The 16,421-nt window shown below is 36.1% G+C and overlaps 1 protein-coding gene across 2 annotated transcripts in view; it reads left to right on the forward strand.

Annotated features, from left to right (window-relative positions):
- The first annotated feature begins 71 nt into the window (after window positions 1-71).
- LOC129744389 (fibrillin-2-like) overlaps window positions 72-16,421 on the forward strand; it is a 38,141-nt gene continuing 21,791 nt past the window's right edge. Inside the window, exon 1 of one of the 2 annotated variants that reach the window (XM_055736894.1) lies at window positions 72-297. The gene's annotated coding sequence lies outside the window, so the exon portion shown is untranslated. The remainder of the gene's footprint in view (window positions 298-16,421) is intronic. The other variant, XM_055736895.1, reaches the window with a different exon arrangement.

Raw genomic sequence — 16,421 nt, forward strand, 5'->3', positions numbered from 1 at the left:
GTTCTCGATTTGAACACTCTTCGGAAGCATTCAAATATTTGCATATCCAGAGCAAGGCTAAGGCAGCGATAAAATTATCAAATTATTGCCTGGTAATAGTGCTTCACCAGTAAGTATGTAGGATGTATGGAAAAACAAACAAATGCAAAGACAAGGGCTACATAATTGAAGCGAGGGAGAGCGGAAAAAAACATTTATTGATAACGAAATTCAGATTCTGCTGCTAGTTTGCTCAGTGAGTGTTCTGTCGTTGTTCATTCAATGCATATATGGAGTAAATAGTAATGTGTTATTATTGTAAGTGGCATTCAAGTTTAACCGACGAAAAGTTCTGGTTTCGGGTGTGGTTTTTTTTTTCTAAATCTGGTGCGAGATTAGTGAGAACGTTTGATGCAACGTTGACCTCTTATGAGTGTTCTAGTTTAGTACTTCGGTCTTAATCAAGTGTGAACATTGAAACATACCTAAATGGAAAAAATAACGATTAAAATACGATTGCGCATTGAGCAAGATCTTCTGAGTTTGAAGTGAAGTAGAGTTCTGATTCTAGAATCAAATTAGAAGGTAACGAATTTGTTTTCAATACAGTCAAGGGGAGATAGCACGCTACTTCTTAGTTTTTAACAGTTGGAAAAGCGGTTTGTCGTACATAATTATGGTTCAGTTCTCGATATCGAATTAGATGTAATTTGAAACTGTTTCATCGTTTCAAATCACTTTTTGGAAGAGATTAATACGTAGCAAATAGACCGATCACGTGTTCATGGAAGGCAGTAACTTGTATGAGTTCAGCTAGAGTCTTTACGAGAGTCTCTCCAGATGTCCAGATTGTTTAAACATTAACATTGCACATTGGTCCCGGACGGACCTTAATCGTGGCAAAATTAGCTAGGACAAAGAGACTGATAAGTCTTGAGAAGAAATGCTCATCAAACCTTGCGCTTTAATAATCATTTATCAATTTTAGAGCTTGTAATTTTTTCCAAAGAAAAAATAGAGCTAAACTGTCTTCTACAAACTTGTAACCAACGGTTTTTGAGGTAAATTCGCAGACATCACATATGTACATATTACGATTCGTTAACGAGTTATGATTTTTTTAATGTCAAAATGTTAAGGTGTGTCGATAAAAACAGTACCGTCAAACGGTTCATCATGCAAAAGCAGTGTTAGATGCAACATTTGTATACCACAACACTCATTCAATTTTTACAGTAGTTTCTCGATTTTATCACTATTCGATTTTATCAATACTCGCCAAATTCACGCTCGATTTTATCACGGTTATTGTTTCGATTTTATCACGCTTTTTAAGAAATCATTCTGAAACCATTTCCAGGTCCTTAATTTTCATTCAAAAGCATAGAGCGTCTTTGTTTATGATATTTTTTATGGTTTATGTTATAGTAATAGTATCCAATAATATGAAAATGCCATTGAACTGCTTATTTTATCTGTATAGTGTTCAGAATCGTCATTTGGATTTTAAAAAACGCTTGTAATAATCGACACAAGTATTTTAACGTCACGCTGATGCTAGTGTTGTTACTTGTGTTGGTTAGACGCTTTAAAAAATTTAACTTTTTTGGTTATGCGAATCATATAAAAATGTGGGTGAATTTAAGCGTTTTTGAAAAGAGATAAGTGTCTCTAATTTTTTTGTTGAACTTGTTTATTTTAAAGAGTGGCGTGCGTAATCCTTATTGGATAACCTTTAGTATTGTCTAAATGGATAATTTTGTAAGACCAAAATGAAATTCTTCTAGCTTTGTCTGAAAATATGACTAAGATTTCTGTTTTTCTACATATAAAGACAAAAGATTATCTGCCCATAAAGCAAATTTTGAGAAACACACTGTAGAAGTCTAAGTTGAGCAAATTTCTAAATATTTTTCGAATAAATATACTTTTTAGTTCATCAAAGGTGTTAAGATAAAATATTGAAATTTGAAATTAGCAGAAAAAATTTTTGATGCTAATTTCTTTGAACTTTTTTTCAAAATCGAAATAAGAGATAACGACTGTTAAATTTCCATCAAAACAAAATAATTCACATCAATTAGATGTAGACTATCAAATGGATATACAACATGGTTTTATTTCAAGAAAAAACCTAAAAATTTGCTTTAGAGAAGAATAATTTGAACTGAAAACGATCCTTTTTGTTTAGTAATCTTTGATAATTACGCCTAATGATCAAAATTTGTTGATACAAAACGTTTCCACTACTGAAATTATTGATTTAAGACAGTAAAAATACTTTTTTCTACATCAATTTTTAGTTTCGACAAATTCACGGTTTCGCCATATTCACGGTGAAATTTTTTATTGATCGTGATAAAATCGAAAAACTACTGTATTTCTATATCGTTATAAAATTATCATTGAATGATAAAAAAAGATGATAGCTGTCTGGGGCAAAATGCAATAAAATGCAAATCGGAACTTATTCTCACAAATCGCATTTTCAAATGCTGGGATATGATTGTTTTGCATTATGCGTTTGTTAACATTAAAATTTCATCCATCCTTAGATTCATTTTGAAGATTTCAGTCAATAGAATATTTTGTAGTATTATTTACCTCTAAATGAATGCAGCAGGCTAACACATTTTTCTTAAAAACATTTTTGACAGAAAAAAATTTAAATTTAATTCGAACAAAACAAAAAATTACTGCAATTGGTGCTTTATGTGTTATAAAATCACAAATGTATTAAAAACTAGACATTTTCAAACGTTTTCATTTGATTTTTATTAATTACAGAGTTTGTTGCGGCTTACCCCCTTTTTTGGTAAGGCGAAACACGCATGTAATTGTAAATTTAAAAATAACTGGTGAGACCAGTAATTTTTCTGACTACTTCAGTTTGTTGTTCCATAAACCTTTAAACTTTTGATGTACAAGAGGTTTGATTATCTTTAAACATTAATATTTTAAAGCCATTGAAGTTGAAAAGTGTTGCATGAATCTAGGCTTACCAGAATAAAATTGAGGAAATTAGGACTTTTGGTATGAAAAACAAGGAAAAAGTAGGACACTTCTTAATCATAAGAAGGACAATAAGAAGGACGCCAGATTTTGTTACATATTGAAAAAACAAATCTAGAGACAACACATAAATCCAATAAAAAAAAGTTGATAATTTTTTTATCTTTTAAAGGGTGATACGGTCAAAATTTGGTCAACGGAAAACGCGTGTAAATCGGTGAAATCGTTTATTCAAAAAATCAAATTAAATTTATTTTTCAAGTTTAATTAGTATAAAATTCAGGAAAAATATTCAGTAAGGCTTCCGCTTTTCCAAATCCAAATTGCCAGGCCTTACGCTTAACCCCTGCCATCAGATTTTGTACAGCCATCTTGTCAGACTTCTTCGCCGCAGAAAGCCAGTTTGCCTTGAACTGCTGCTCGTCCTTAGCAGTTTTTTTGGTCTGCTTTAGGTTCTGCTTGACAATAGCCTAGGGTTGCCATCCGTCCCGCAAAAGCGGGACATGTCCCGCTTTTTTGTTGAATGTCCCGCCGTCCCGCTTTTTCCTCAAAATGTCCCGCTTTTTTCAAGGAAAACTTTAAAAAATTCACAGACTAACACTATTAAAAATCAAACTTTATCCTCTTTTTGATTAGGTCTTTTTTTCTCAAAATACGCAACACAACACAAAGAAAAATCGAATAGGTCATTTTTCTCAAAACAATCATCAATTTTTCATAGTTTACATAAGACAATACTAGAAAGCCCTGAAATTACAGTAAGATTCGGATCAATTAATCGTTCTTGGAGCACGTTCAACTAATGAAATACCTTTAGTATTTAGTGCTTCTAAATTATTATAAATCTAAATTTTTCGACAAAATCTAAGTTCAATTGCTTTTTACACACCATCTTTTTCAACTTAATTAGTCAAGTATACAATAATGGGAATTTTCTTGAGTTTGAAATTTTTGAAACAAATTTGAAATATATTTGTTAATGCACATAGGTTTTTTTACACGATATTAAATTCGGCGTTTACATGTAGGACTTGATATATTTCTCCCAAATAACGTGTTATTCAAGGTTGCCGAAATCACAGATAAATCTTTAATTATAAAGAATTTAGAGCCAATTTACATCAAAGAATCTTTGTCACAAAACACAGGATTTGAGAAATATTCACAGATTCCACAAAATTTTAAAATTGCATACGTTTATTCAAAAAATTTTTTTGAGTCGTTATACATTCTGAATTTTCGAGTATGAATTGGAAAACATGATAAAACTAATAATGTTCTTTGATTTTTCTCAAAGAAAATGTAAAAAAGACGCAAATTGACGTGACTTTTCAATGACATTGAATTATTGAAAAAAGCACCATAGAAAACCATCACAGAATTTTTGGATAAAATCTTAGAACCTCAGGTTTTTTCATCGTCAAAACACAGAATTTGTTTTGAAAACCTTGGTGTTATGTTATTTACGAGAACCGTGAAAAATAATCGTGTTTATTGCAAAAAAAAAACGTGTAAATAGAAATCATGTAAGAAAACCTGACCAAAATCAATCCGTGTCAAAAAAAATCTCAGCGTACTTTCTTTAAATAACCTTGGCTGATGGTATTCGTATAAGTATTGCAATACAATTAAGCTTTTTTTAGAGTTTCTTAAATGTCCCGCTTTTTTCTGCTGTGTCCCGCTTTTTTGTCGTGAAATGTCCCGCTTTTTTCTGAAAGTGTCTGGCAAGCCTACAATAGCCCAGCATTTCTCAATTGGGCGGAGCTCTGGCATTTGGGAGGGTTTTTGTCCTGCACGTTGTTGGCGGCGTACCACTCCATTGCCTTTTTGCCGTAATGGTAAGATGCCAAATCCGGCCAAAACAGTTCGGAACAACCGTGTTTCTTCAGGAAAGGCAGCAGACGTTTATTCAAACACTCTTTCACGTAAATTTCTTGGTTGACAGTCCTGGAAGCTATGAAAATGCTGCTTTTCAAGCCACAGGTACAGATGGCTTGCCAAACCAGATATTTCTTCGCGAACTTTGACAGTTTTATGTGCTTGAAAATATCTGCTATCTTTCCCCTTCCTTTTGCCGTCTAAAAGTCCTGTCCCGGAAGCTGCTTGTAGTCGGCTTTGACGTAGGTTTCGTCGTCCATTACCACGCAGTCAAACTTCGTCAGCATCGTCGTGTACAGCCTCCGGGATCGCTCTTTGGCCGTCGTATTTTGTTTATCATCGCGATTTGGAGTCGCTACCTTCTTGTAAGTCGATAGTCCGACTCGTTTTTTGGCTCGATGCACGGTTGTAGACGACACACCCAGCTTATTTACGGCATCTCGGAGAGAGAGAGGTTAGGGTTTCGCTTGAAACTATCGGCAACTCTCTTTGTCGTCTCAGCGGCTTCCGGTTTTAGATTTCCCCCCGATCCAGACTTCCTGGCTGTCGACAAACGTTCCCCAAACACTTTAATTACATTTGTAACGGTTGATTTGGAAACTTTTAGCGATTTTGCCAGCTTTGCGTGCGAGTAGCTCGGATTTTCGCGATGCGCGAGCAAAATTTTACGCTGCTCTTTTTCCTTGGACGGCATTTCGACAACTGAAGAGTGAATTCAAAAATCAAAATAGGAGCAACATTCTACACACACACAAACCTTCAAAATGAGGGGTGTTCAGGTTTTTTAAATGCAAAATTGAAAGAAATACGTCAAGTTGATATTGACCAAATTTTGACCGTATCACCCTTTATTAAAAATATAAAATAATATGAAGGCTCATTGGCGTTGACCAAAATATTGATAATTGATAAAAATCCTTTACCGAAAACTGTTGCAACTTTAATAACTACATAAGTATGATTTACGCTTTCATTGGAATTTAAAAAATGAAAGATTTTTTTGTGTTATCATTATTATTCAATGAGCTGATAAGATCGAAATGGGAAGAAGAATGGCTTAGTAATCGGGAACTATTTTTGAGAAGAGTGAAAATCAACACTCTACGTTGGAACGATAGAAGTAACCCCCTGAGCAACGTGCCTTGACAAGGCTTAGGATAGGCCACACGAAATTAACGCACCTGGAGTTCTTCACAAAAGGAATAGTCACATGCAACACGTGCAATGTACCACTCACAGTTTCCCATATTATCGGAGAGTGCAGGTTGTACGCAACGGAACGGCAGAGCAGCGGAATCGGTTACGATTCATCGGCAGCTTTAAACATTACGAACGAGAACAAACTAATGGTATTCCTGAAAAGTACAAAATTGTTTTTCATATGTGATGAAAGGAATTAGAGAAACATGAACTATCAAAGAACGAAAGAACATAAGCCGTAAATATCATGAAAATTTCGAAAAAGATACAACGGCTCACCGACAGGACTTGAACCTGCAATCTCCGCTTCGGTACAACGGCGCGTTAGCCAATTCCACCACGGTGAACGTGATGGAACCGGCGAACACGAGCAATCGAGCTCTGCCGATCAACTGCTGGACCTTCTATCGAAACACCATGTATATCCCGCATGTGATCTTTTCCCTCTATTGATCTCTCTTGTTTCTCTAACCCCACCCATCGACTCGGGATTTTAGCCGAGCGAGCACATGGTCGATTGCTTCGGGTTTTGCCGCAACTTACGGTCAGATGAAGAAGCAATCAGTGCCGCTCAAGGTTCCGAGCAGACCAGTTACACAGGGAGGTGTTGCTCTGTTGAAATCAATACTGATGTTATGAAATCGCTTGGTACATCTTTGTACCTGAAAATGATCACATTTTCATATGTGATGAAAGGAATTAGAGAAACATGAACTATCAAAGAACGAAAGAACATAAGCCGTAAATATCATGAAAATTTCGAAAAAGATACAACGGCTCACCGACAGGACTTGAACCTGCAATCTCCGCTTCGGTACAACGGCGCGTTAGCCAATTCCACCACGGTGAACGTGATGGAACCGGCGAACACGAGCAATCGAGCTCTGCCGATCAACTGCTGGACCTTCTATCGAAACACCATGTATATCCCGCATGTGATCTTTTCCCTCTATTGATCTCTCTTGTTTCTCTAACCCCACCCATCGACTCGGGATTTTAGCCGAGCGAGCACATGGTCGATTGCTTCGGGTTTTGCCGCAACTTACGGTCAGATGAAGAAGCAATCAGTGCCGCTCAAGGTTCCGAGCAGACCAGTTACACAGGGAGGTGTTGCTCTGTTGAAATCAATACTGATGTTATGAGCAACACCTCCCTGTGTAACTGGTCTGCTCGGAACCTTGAGCGGCACTGATTGCTTCTTCATCTGACCGTAAGTTGCGGCAAAACCCGAAGCAATCGACCATGTGCTCGCTCGGCTAAAATCCCGAGTCGATGGGTGGGGTTAGAGAAACAAGAGAGATCAATAGAGGGAAAAGATCACATGCGGGATATACATGGTGTTTCGATAGAAGGTCCAGCAGTTGATCGGCAGAGCTCGATTGCTCGTGTTCGCCGGTTCCATCACGTTCACCGTGGTGGAATTGGCTAACGCGCCGTTGTACCGAAGCGGAGATTGCAGGTTCAAGTCCTGTCGGTGAGCCGTTGTATCTTTTTCGAAATTTTCATGATATTTACGGCTTATGTTCTTTCGTTCTTTGATAGTTCATGTTTCTCTAATTCCTTTCATCACATATGAAAATGTGATCATTTTCAGGTACAAAGATGTACCAAGCGATTTCATAACATCAGTATTGATTTCAACAGAGCAACACCTCCCTGTGTAACTGGTCTGCTCGGAACCTTGAGCGGCACTGATTGCTTCTTCATCTGACCGTAAGTTGCGGCAAAACCCGAAGCAATCGACCATGTGCTCGCTCGGCTAAAATCCCGAGTCGATGGGTGGGGTTAGAGAAACAAGAGAGATCAATAGAGGGAAAAGATCACATGCGGGATATACATGGTGTTTCGATAGAAGGTCCAGCAGTTGATCGGCAGAGCTCGATTGCTCGTGTTCGCCGGTTCCATCACGTTCACCGTGGTGGAATTGGCTAACGCGCCGTTGTACCGAAGCGGAGATTGCAGGTTCAAGTCCTGTCGGTGAGCCGTTGTATCTTTTTCGAAATTTTCATGATATTTACGGCTTATGTTCTTTCGTTCTTTGATAGTTCATGTTTCTCTAATTCCTTTCATCACATATGAAAATGTGATCATTTTCAGGTACAAAGATGTACCAAGCGATTTCATAACATCAGTATTGATTTCAACAGAGCAACACCTCCCTGTGTAACTGGTCTGCTCGGAACCTTGAGCGGCACTGATTGCTTCTTCATCTGACCGTAAGTTGCGGCAAAACCCGAAGCAATCGACCATGTGCTCGCTCGGCTAAAATCCCGAGTCGATGGGTGGGGTTAGAGAAACAAGAGAGATCAATAGAGGGAAAAGATCACATGCGGGATATACATGGTGTTTCGATAGAAGGTCCAGCAGTTGATCGGCAGAGCTCGATTGCTCGTGTTCGCCGGTTCCATCACGTTCACCGTGGTGGAATTGGCTAACGCGCCGTTGTACCGAAGCGGAGATTGCAGGTTCAAGTCCTGTCGGTGAGCCGTTGTATCTTTTTCGAAATTTTCATGATATTTACGGCTTATGTTCTTTCGTTCTTTGATAGTTCATGTTTCTCTAATTCCTTTCATCACATATGAAAATGTGATCATTTTCAGGTACAAAGATGTACCAAGCGATTTCATAACATCAGTATTGACAAAATTGTTAGATAAACTGTAGTATTAAGACCAAATGTACACACTTTCTTAAGAGGAAGAATGACCAAGGTGGTTAAAATCCTCTATAAGTAAACAAAATAGAATAGAATAGAATAGAATAGAATAGAATAGAATAGAATAGAATGAGCTGATTTATTTTCAGGCGTCTTCTCAGTATCATTTTTCAATAATGTGTTATTATGTTAAAATTGTTGAATTTGAGAACACGTTAACAAGGACGTTCGACAAAATCGTAATGAATCTTTGATTAGAATTATTTTAAAAAAATGTTTCGAAAGTGCTTCATGAGTCCGTGCTGTTCATTCAATATTTTAAACTACGCATTTGAAAGTAAAAACAGACAGCAGAGAAAAAGGAAATTGAATTTTGACACTTGATGAGAGTATCCATCATACCTCCACAACTGTCTAGTTTTTGAATTTCATAAAAAATTTCTCGCCTTTTTTTTCTCACTCACTTGGTGGCTGTTCTAAGATTTCAATAATTCGTTTAACAACAACAACAAAAATGCGAATAGACTTTAAGTAACTGAGAATGAGTATAGCTGATTTGGTTTTAATGAAAAAGCAGATTGGTATAATTAGGTGTTTCCATGTTAAGAGAAATAAAAGTAGACTATGGACCAACCAAATGTCGAAAAAGTAGGATATTTTGGGTTCAAAGTAGGGAAAAGGGTCAAAAAGTAGGACATGTCCTACCAAAGTAGGACGTCTGGTAAGCCTAATGTTGCCCCAGTTGACGGTAGTTTTTCTCTAACTTTTTTGAATGAATTCATACAAGAAAATGTCTTCTAAGCATCTGTATGAAATCAAAACGCGCACATTTTTTCTACAGGAAGCAGAAAAATTTTAAGGATGCGTTTTTTGGTTATCTGGTTTTTTTAGCAAAAAATTGTACTTTTTAAACTATGGTATCTCATGTTGGTGCGAACCAATAAAATATTTTATGACGGCATTATATATTCATAAATTTAGAGACTCTTTGAAAGAAAACATCCCCATTTATCTTTAAAAGTCGAATTTTTATCGTTTTGTTATTGCCTGAGTCCATTTGGTTGCTTTAGTAAGCGATTTAGCACATTAAGTGAATTTTAAAAAAACAGTTGGATATAACTGAAATATTTATATAATTTATGAATTTTTTAATTTTTACAAATGACTTAAAGCGAGAAATGTGCTAAATCATTTATTTCCTTATTTAATTTTTGGCATTTCGGCGAGTTGTGAAAATTCAAGGTAGAATATTTAGGAAGAACATGAAAGTATTATAGGTGGAAAGATCAAAGCTAGAGCGCTTTGGGTATAAGAAATTGAATAGTTGGTGAAAATGTGAGCAGGGCTTTTGTTTTGTGAACAGCTTTTGAACTACTTGCGTGATTCTTTGCCGCTCGCCGTTTCAATGTTGATAGGAAGCGATGAAGAAACCCATCGCATTCCTACCAACATTGAAACACGGACGGGTTGAACACATGAGATTGTGTCCGACCGGGCAAAAAATCACCCAAGCAGCGCTCACATGTGCTGTTCTACTGCTAAGCCAATTCTATCGATGTGTGCTACTTTTTTAGGTACATCGGATGGTTGCTACTTTTTGTTTTCGCATATAATCCATCCGCTGCCTTACTTTTTTGCCAAATGCCAGCAACCATCGTTGTATATTTTTCTATTCAATATCATATTAATACCTTACTTAATTGTGTTTTCATTCGAAAGTAAACACTAAAAGAGAGCATTTCCAGCAAAAAAGGGAAAATGACCCAAAGGTCACATAAAACAGTTTTGCTTGGAACGGCAGTAAAGTAGTGTGAATTGTCAATTTATGTTTCAGCACAAAGGCAATTCAACTTTTTGGGGAAAAAGCGAATCGCCCGATGAATCGTCTTTCTGTATGAAAAAGATCAATGCCGATGCATTTGCTGCAGTTATGTTTTCTCGCGATCATCAAATACGCAAACCGCATAGCGCGTCATTCTTCTTCCTCCGGACAGGATATAACCGCTCATAAATGGCAATATAACCTACCTACCGCAGCGGAAATTTCCAACAACAATATTTCTCCCGAATGATTCATACACGTTTCAGGGGCCATATGGTTTTATTTTTGGAACGTCACGCCGAGTATGATAAGCCTTGCTCTCAAGAGTATACACAATTAGAGCTCGTGTAATGTGAGCATAATTGACGCAGATAAACTTATGAAGCATATAAAAAAAATATTTTTTCATATGATCAATGATCAAACGTCTTGAGTCAACCATCAAATTCTAGCTGAAATATTCTGTACAACTATAACTTACCTACTTCAATTCGAAAAGCAAGGTAGCACATTGCGTGTCTTGAATCTACAATTCAAAGGAAGGACCGATTCTAATCTGTGTAGTTCCAAATTGGGCAGTGGCGTCCCAATGGATTCTATAACGACGCTTAAGCATTCTTCCTCCCTTCATTCAGATGCTGTTTTTTTTTCATTTGGCTATTCAACTCCAAAATTTTGTTTTATATTCCCATGTCTCAAAAAAAAAATTTTTAAACAAAATGAATAAGTCAAAAATATGCCAAACAAACTCTAGGAGCAACTACAGGGCAAATTAGCACACATACTATTTTTGTAAAACTGTAAAAATAACCCTTCACCCAAAGGGTTCCAGAACAAAAACAATAAGTAAGATTATTATGTTCACTCTGCAGCCTAAGTTTGAGGCCGATCGAATCCATTCCGTTGCATTGCCAGGAAGTACGATAATCAATTTTAGTCATCCCGAACGATCACCGTTCCTGTCTAACGCCATGTCACTGTTTTAATGGGTTGAATGAGTTCCGTTCCGTTTCCAATTGGCTCCGGCGTACAGTGATCACACTGATATATAGTGTTATGGAAGTTTTTTTTTCATTTTCATACGCAATGTTTCTTACATGAAAAAAATATTATTTCACTATGTCAATCGTTAGAGTATAATATGAACTTCATTATTCCATATTTTCAAAGCAATAATAAACTCTCAATTTTTAAGAAGAAGTTTTCCAAATTGTATGTTATGGGTATAATGGATCCCTAGAGTCCAAAAAGATGTGTTTTTCATCTGAATTGATCGTGGTCGTTGGTTATCATGAAATTACTAATATCTGATCAATAACTTATGTGTATCGAGCACTTATCTGCCAAAAAGGCCTAATAATACCGTGTTTATCAAAAAACTAGAAAATTGCGCCTTAAAGTATGCAATGACGCTATGGTAAAAGACAAACTTTTATAATTCTCTTTGTCTGATACTTATAAACTGTGAAATGAGAACTTATATGGCAAAAATAGCCAACGGACCATTTATCTTCGGATTTAATTAGATTTTTGCCTAGGGTCAGGGCACCCTGAATAAGGAATCGTTCTAACTTTTGGAGCTTATTTTATTGAAATTACACGCTTTCAGAAAGTGCAGAAGACGGCGAGTTGTTAAATTTTCCCAAAAAGATATAATGAAAATAAGAAAAGGGGATCAAGTATCCCCATCCTCCCCTTTTGCCTAGATTGGCTTAATGATAACACCAACAAACTTAATATGGCCTTTTTTATCCCCTAACAACACTTTTAATAAAAATATTTTTGGAGCAATTACCATTTTTTTTTAAATAAGTATTTTTATAATTCAGTTTCCAGTCTGGACTGAAATCCATCAAAATGCAAATCAAAGATTCACTTTTTAAATCTCGTTTCAGTATGCTGAAATATGAATGTTCTGCAGCAAGCGTTTGTTAATTTCAAAATTCCATCCATCCAAACGTTTATTTTGATGATTTCAGCTATTAAGTTTATTGCAGTATTTTTTTTTACCCTCTTTGTATGCAGCGCCGTCATACTTTTCCTTTAAACACAATGCCGTGTGCAAATGCCGTATTTGTTTTTATCTGGTGGAAAACCAATGGCGCACTAACTGCTGTCATCTTCATATAAAAAACGCTATGACAGCACTTAGTGCACAGCTGGTGGACCACCAGGGTAAAAGCAAATACGTCAAAAGAATGTTTTTTTATTTTCAAAATGCCGGTTTACATACACACACAGCGCTTGGTACAATATGTCTGTTCAATGAAGTCTGGTCGAAATAGTTCGAAACAAGTAGAAATTGATTGATCAACTCCTGTCTCTTTCCATCTTGACTTCGATCGATCGATCGATCAAACCATGGCTCATTGAACAACTACCACTTGACAGTAACCAGTAGAAAAAAAAATCGCTACCAACAATGGAACGAAGCTAATATCCTTGCTGGCTGATTGTTTCCATCCTGCTTTGTCTTCTGATAGAACATAAGATAGGTATGTTTTATTTGGTTTCTTTTAGACATATGCAACGCGGTTGTGCTGGAAGGACAATGCCGGTTATTAGAGAGCTTGTTAATGCCCGTTTGGCATAGATTCTTATTTATTTATTTATTGAAAGAATGGGTGCACAGCACATATTTTAGGCTATCAGCACCTTGATTTACAAAAGTATCTTAAGCTAAAGTTTATATTCTACATGTATAGATAATAATTAAGCTATCAGATTCTAAATATATTTTTTTTTATCGATAAAAACTATTGAACTACATATCTGATACACTGATATTTTCGTTTATAAGAATTGAACTTCTGATTGCTTGTCCTAAGACTGTTAATTCACTTGAGTTTTGTATTGTAACTGTTTTCACGTAAAGTTTCTGTGATACTAGCACTTGATCTATTCATTTCTTCTGATTGATTTGAATTACTGGTAGTAAGTTCTGCTGGCCACCAAGGAATATTTAAATAAGATAGTGTCGAGAGCCATATTGGATTTTTTTTGTGACGTCACAAAAACGAATGTATCGAAAATTTATATGCGAATGGCAGAAATTTCAAAGAAAAACATGTTTTAGAACGAAAATGAATTCCAATTTCATTTTGATTGTGTTGTAAGACCTCTATTTCACTATATTATGAAATTTTCTGTTCCTTTGAAGATTGCATTATGTTTTTTTCTCATTTAAATAATGAATGCAATGTCATCTTGAAGCTAAAACGTTCAAAAACGAAGATAAAATCTACTTTAAAAAGGTCTAGCTGGTAGTTATTGGGTGTTGTGTTGGGTGATTGTTATGATTTTTATCCAATCGGTTTACCATATTCAATTCTTATGTAGAACAATTAACATCAATTGAATATTGTTAACTCGATTTACTAAAATGCGAATAAATAATTGTGGTTTTATATAAAAGTTTGTTTTTTAATAACTTTTTTGTAATAAGGATCTTAAACTGCACTTGATCATTTTCATGGAAGACTTTGAACTAATTTTAAAGTTTTGCAAATTTTAGTAGGGAAAATCCACCATTTTTTCGAACTTCGATGGTCTATTTCATACAAAAATTACTCGAAAATCCAACTTTTTTCGTACCAATTCTGAAGAGCAAGAATCCTTCTAGAATAACAGGTATTAAAAGTGGAACATTTAAGGCAAATTCTTCAAATTATCAACGAAAAAGACAAATTTCCTAATAAATTAACAGATTTTTCGTGATTGTGACGTCGCAGTGTGTACTAATACTAAAGCAGGGCTGCCTCGACACTACCTTCTTTAAATATTCCTTGGCTGGCCACGTTGTAATCACCGATCGAACGATCAATGTCATCGCCATGGGCGACGTCGAGATGTCCGGGGTTCCCACTGGGTCTTCGCTAGGGTAGCTCATGTTGGTTGATGTGTTCATCTTGCGATATTCATCCGTTTGCTTTGGTTGTGGTTCACTGGGTTGGTTGCCTTGAGCTACGTCTGTTGAGGCTCGGGTTACTTGGGCATATGTTTCCACAAGGCGTGGTACAATGACTGCTGGAGCTTGTTGTCGTCTACGTTGTCGAGCTTCTCGTTGACTTACACGATCAATAACACGGATTTTTTGAATTTCTACCTCGTCTTGGAATATTGGGCATTCACGACTAAAAGCGTTGTGAGCACCTCTGCAATTCACACATTTCACTTCACGCTGGCATTGATTGGTGTCATGAAAAAGTTCAGCACAATTTCCACAAATCTGGTTTCCACGACAATTCACTTTCTTGTGTCCAAATTTTAAACATGAGGTACATCTGATGGGGTTCGGGATATACTGTTGAACACGGCAGGAATGAAAACCTACGTTACGTTACAGATGACGGCAAATAACTAAGGTTGAAGGTTAGAATGAACACTGATGTATCTTCAAGGTCACCTTTTTTTATTTTTTTCTTTTAATCCGTTGCACATCGACCACGTGCTCGTCTTTCAAGCCTTCCTTGATTTCTGGGTCTTTCAGAAACTTGAGGTCATAACAACTAATGATTCCTTTAGTTGTGTTAAGGGTACTGTGTTCTTCTATGCTAATTTTCATTGTTCCAGCGAGGTGATCCTGTTTTAGAAGTTTTGTGGCTTGACTCCTATCAACGGTTTTTAACAATAATTTTCCGTCTCGAAGCCTACTGATCTCTACATTTGGGGTGATTGCATCTAGTGCCTTTTTAATAAAAAATGGCGATACATTACTCATTGAACAGTTTGGGTCATTCCTCGTGAGCACAAGATACCTGGGACCATTGTCATCCTTGAGATCCATTTTCGCAACCTTCATGTAGATGTTCTCCCTCTTTGATTCTCGTTTGGCTACCCGTTTGTTCCGTTTATCCATTTGTTTGAGCGTTCCATCATCTTCTTTGAGGCCAGCAAAGCGGGAGCCAAACATCCATGATGATGGTTCCCCTCCGGGGTCTTCCGCCATACGTTACACCACTCAGCACAATGTGTTCTTTGAACAAAAGCTTATACAATTGTAAACAATAGCACGATAAGAAACAAAAGATATTTATGGATATCCCGATTGAACACCTCTATCACAAAACACGTCCAACTAGGTCGGAAGTCAAAACCGGAATGCATAGATTCTTATACCGTAAAACGGGGTGATATTGATCACCGGGGTAGCTTTGATCAACCTGAAAGTTTTCCACATAAACATCCACATTAAAATATCTTAAAATTTTTTTCTACGTTTGAAAACCTACATGTGGAGTTTCAAATTTTGAACAAATTGATTTGTTTTTGAAAATTTAAAATGTAAGTAAAAATGTTATTTAAAATCATAAAATATCTATGTTTTCGAAGGCTCACAAACAAACACCCTTCCTGATGAAATCAAAGCGTTTAGAAGCAGCAGGTTGATTTATGTGACAGTTTAACTTTTTCCTTAGTAAATGTATAGCTTTTGTGTAGATTTTTTTTTGTATTTTGAGGTAAATTTTTGATATTCAAAAATAGGGACGTTTTCCAAGAGTAAGCCAGTCTAGGACAAAAGGCTAGAAACCATATCGAATGGTAAAGTTTGAAGGAAATAAATATAGGGAAATAGTGCGATGGTCTGGAGTTGATTGAAGGAATTTGTTTTATTTTTTTTTTTTGTAGTTAAAATTTTATAAGTAATGTTAGAAAATTAAGCCCCTTAATTTATGCAGTATCATGACCCTTCTTTCTATTTTAATTGTTGTTTGGCCTTAACAAACGAACTGTCTAAGTTTATCAATTACTAGCATTCGTAAATATGATAAAGGTGTTTTGTATCCTTTATGATAAAAAAAACTCGTTAAAACCGTCAAAATAGAGATTGATCAATGTTACCCCAAAGCATCAAATTCTAAACAAAGACGAAAT

The sequence above is a fragment of the Uranotaenia lowii genome, chromosome 2 (assembly GCF_029784155.1).
Source record: "Uranotaenia lowii strain MFRU-FL chromosome 2, ASM2978415v1, whole genome shotgun sequence".
NCBI classification, from domain to species: Eukaryota; Metazoa; Arthropoda; class Insecta; order Diptera; family Culicidae; genus Uranotaenia; species Uranotaenia lowii.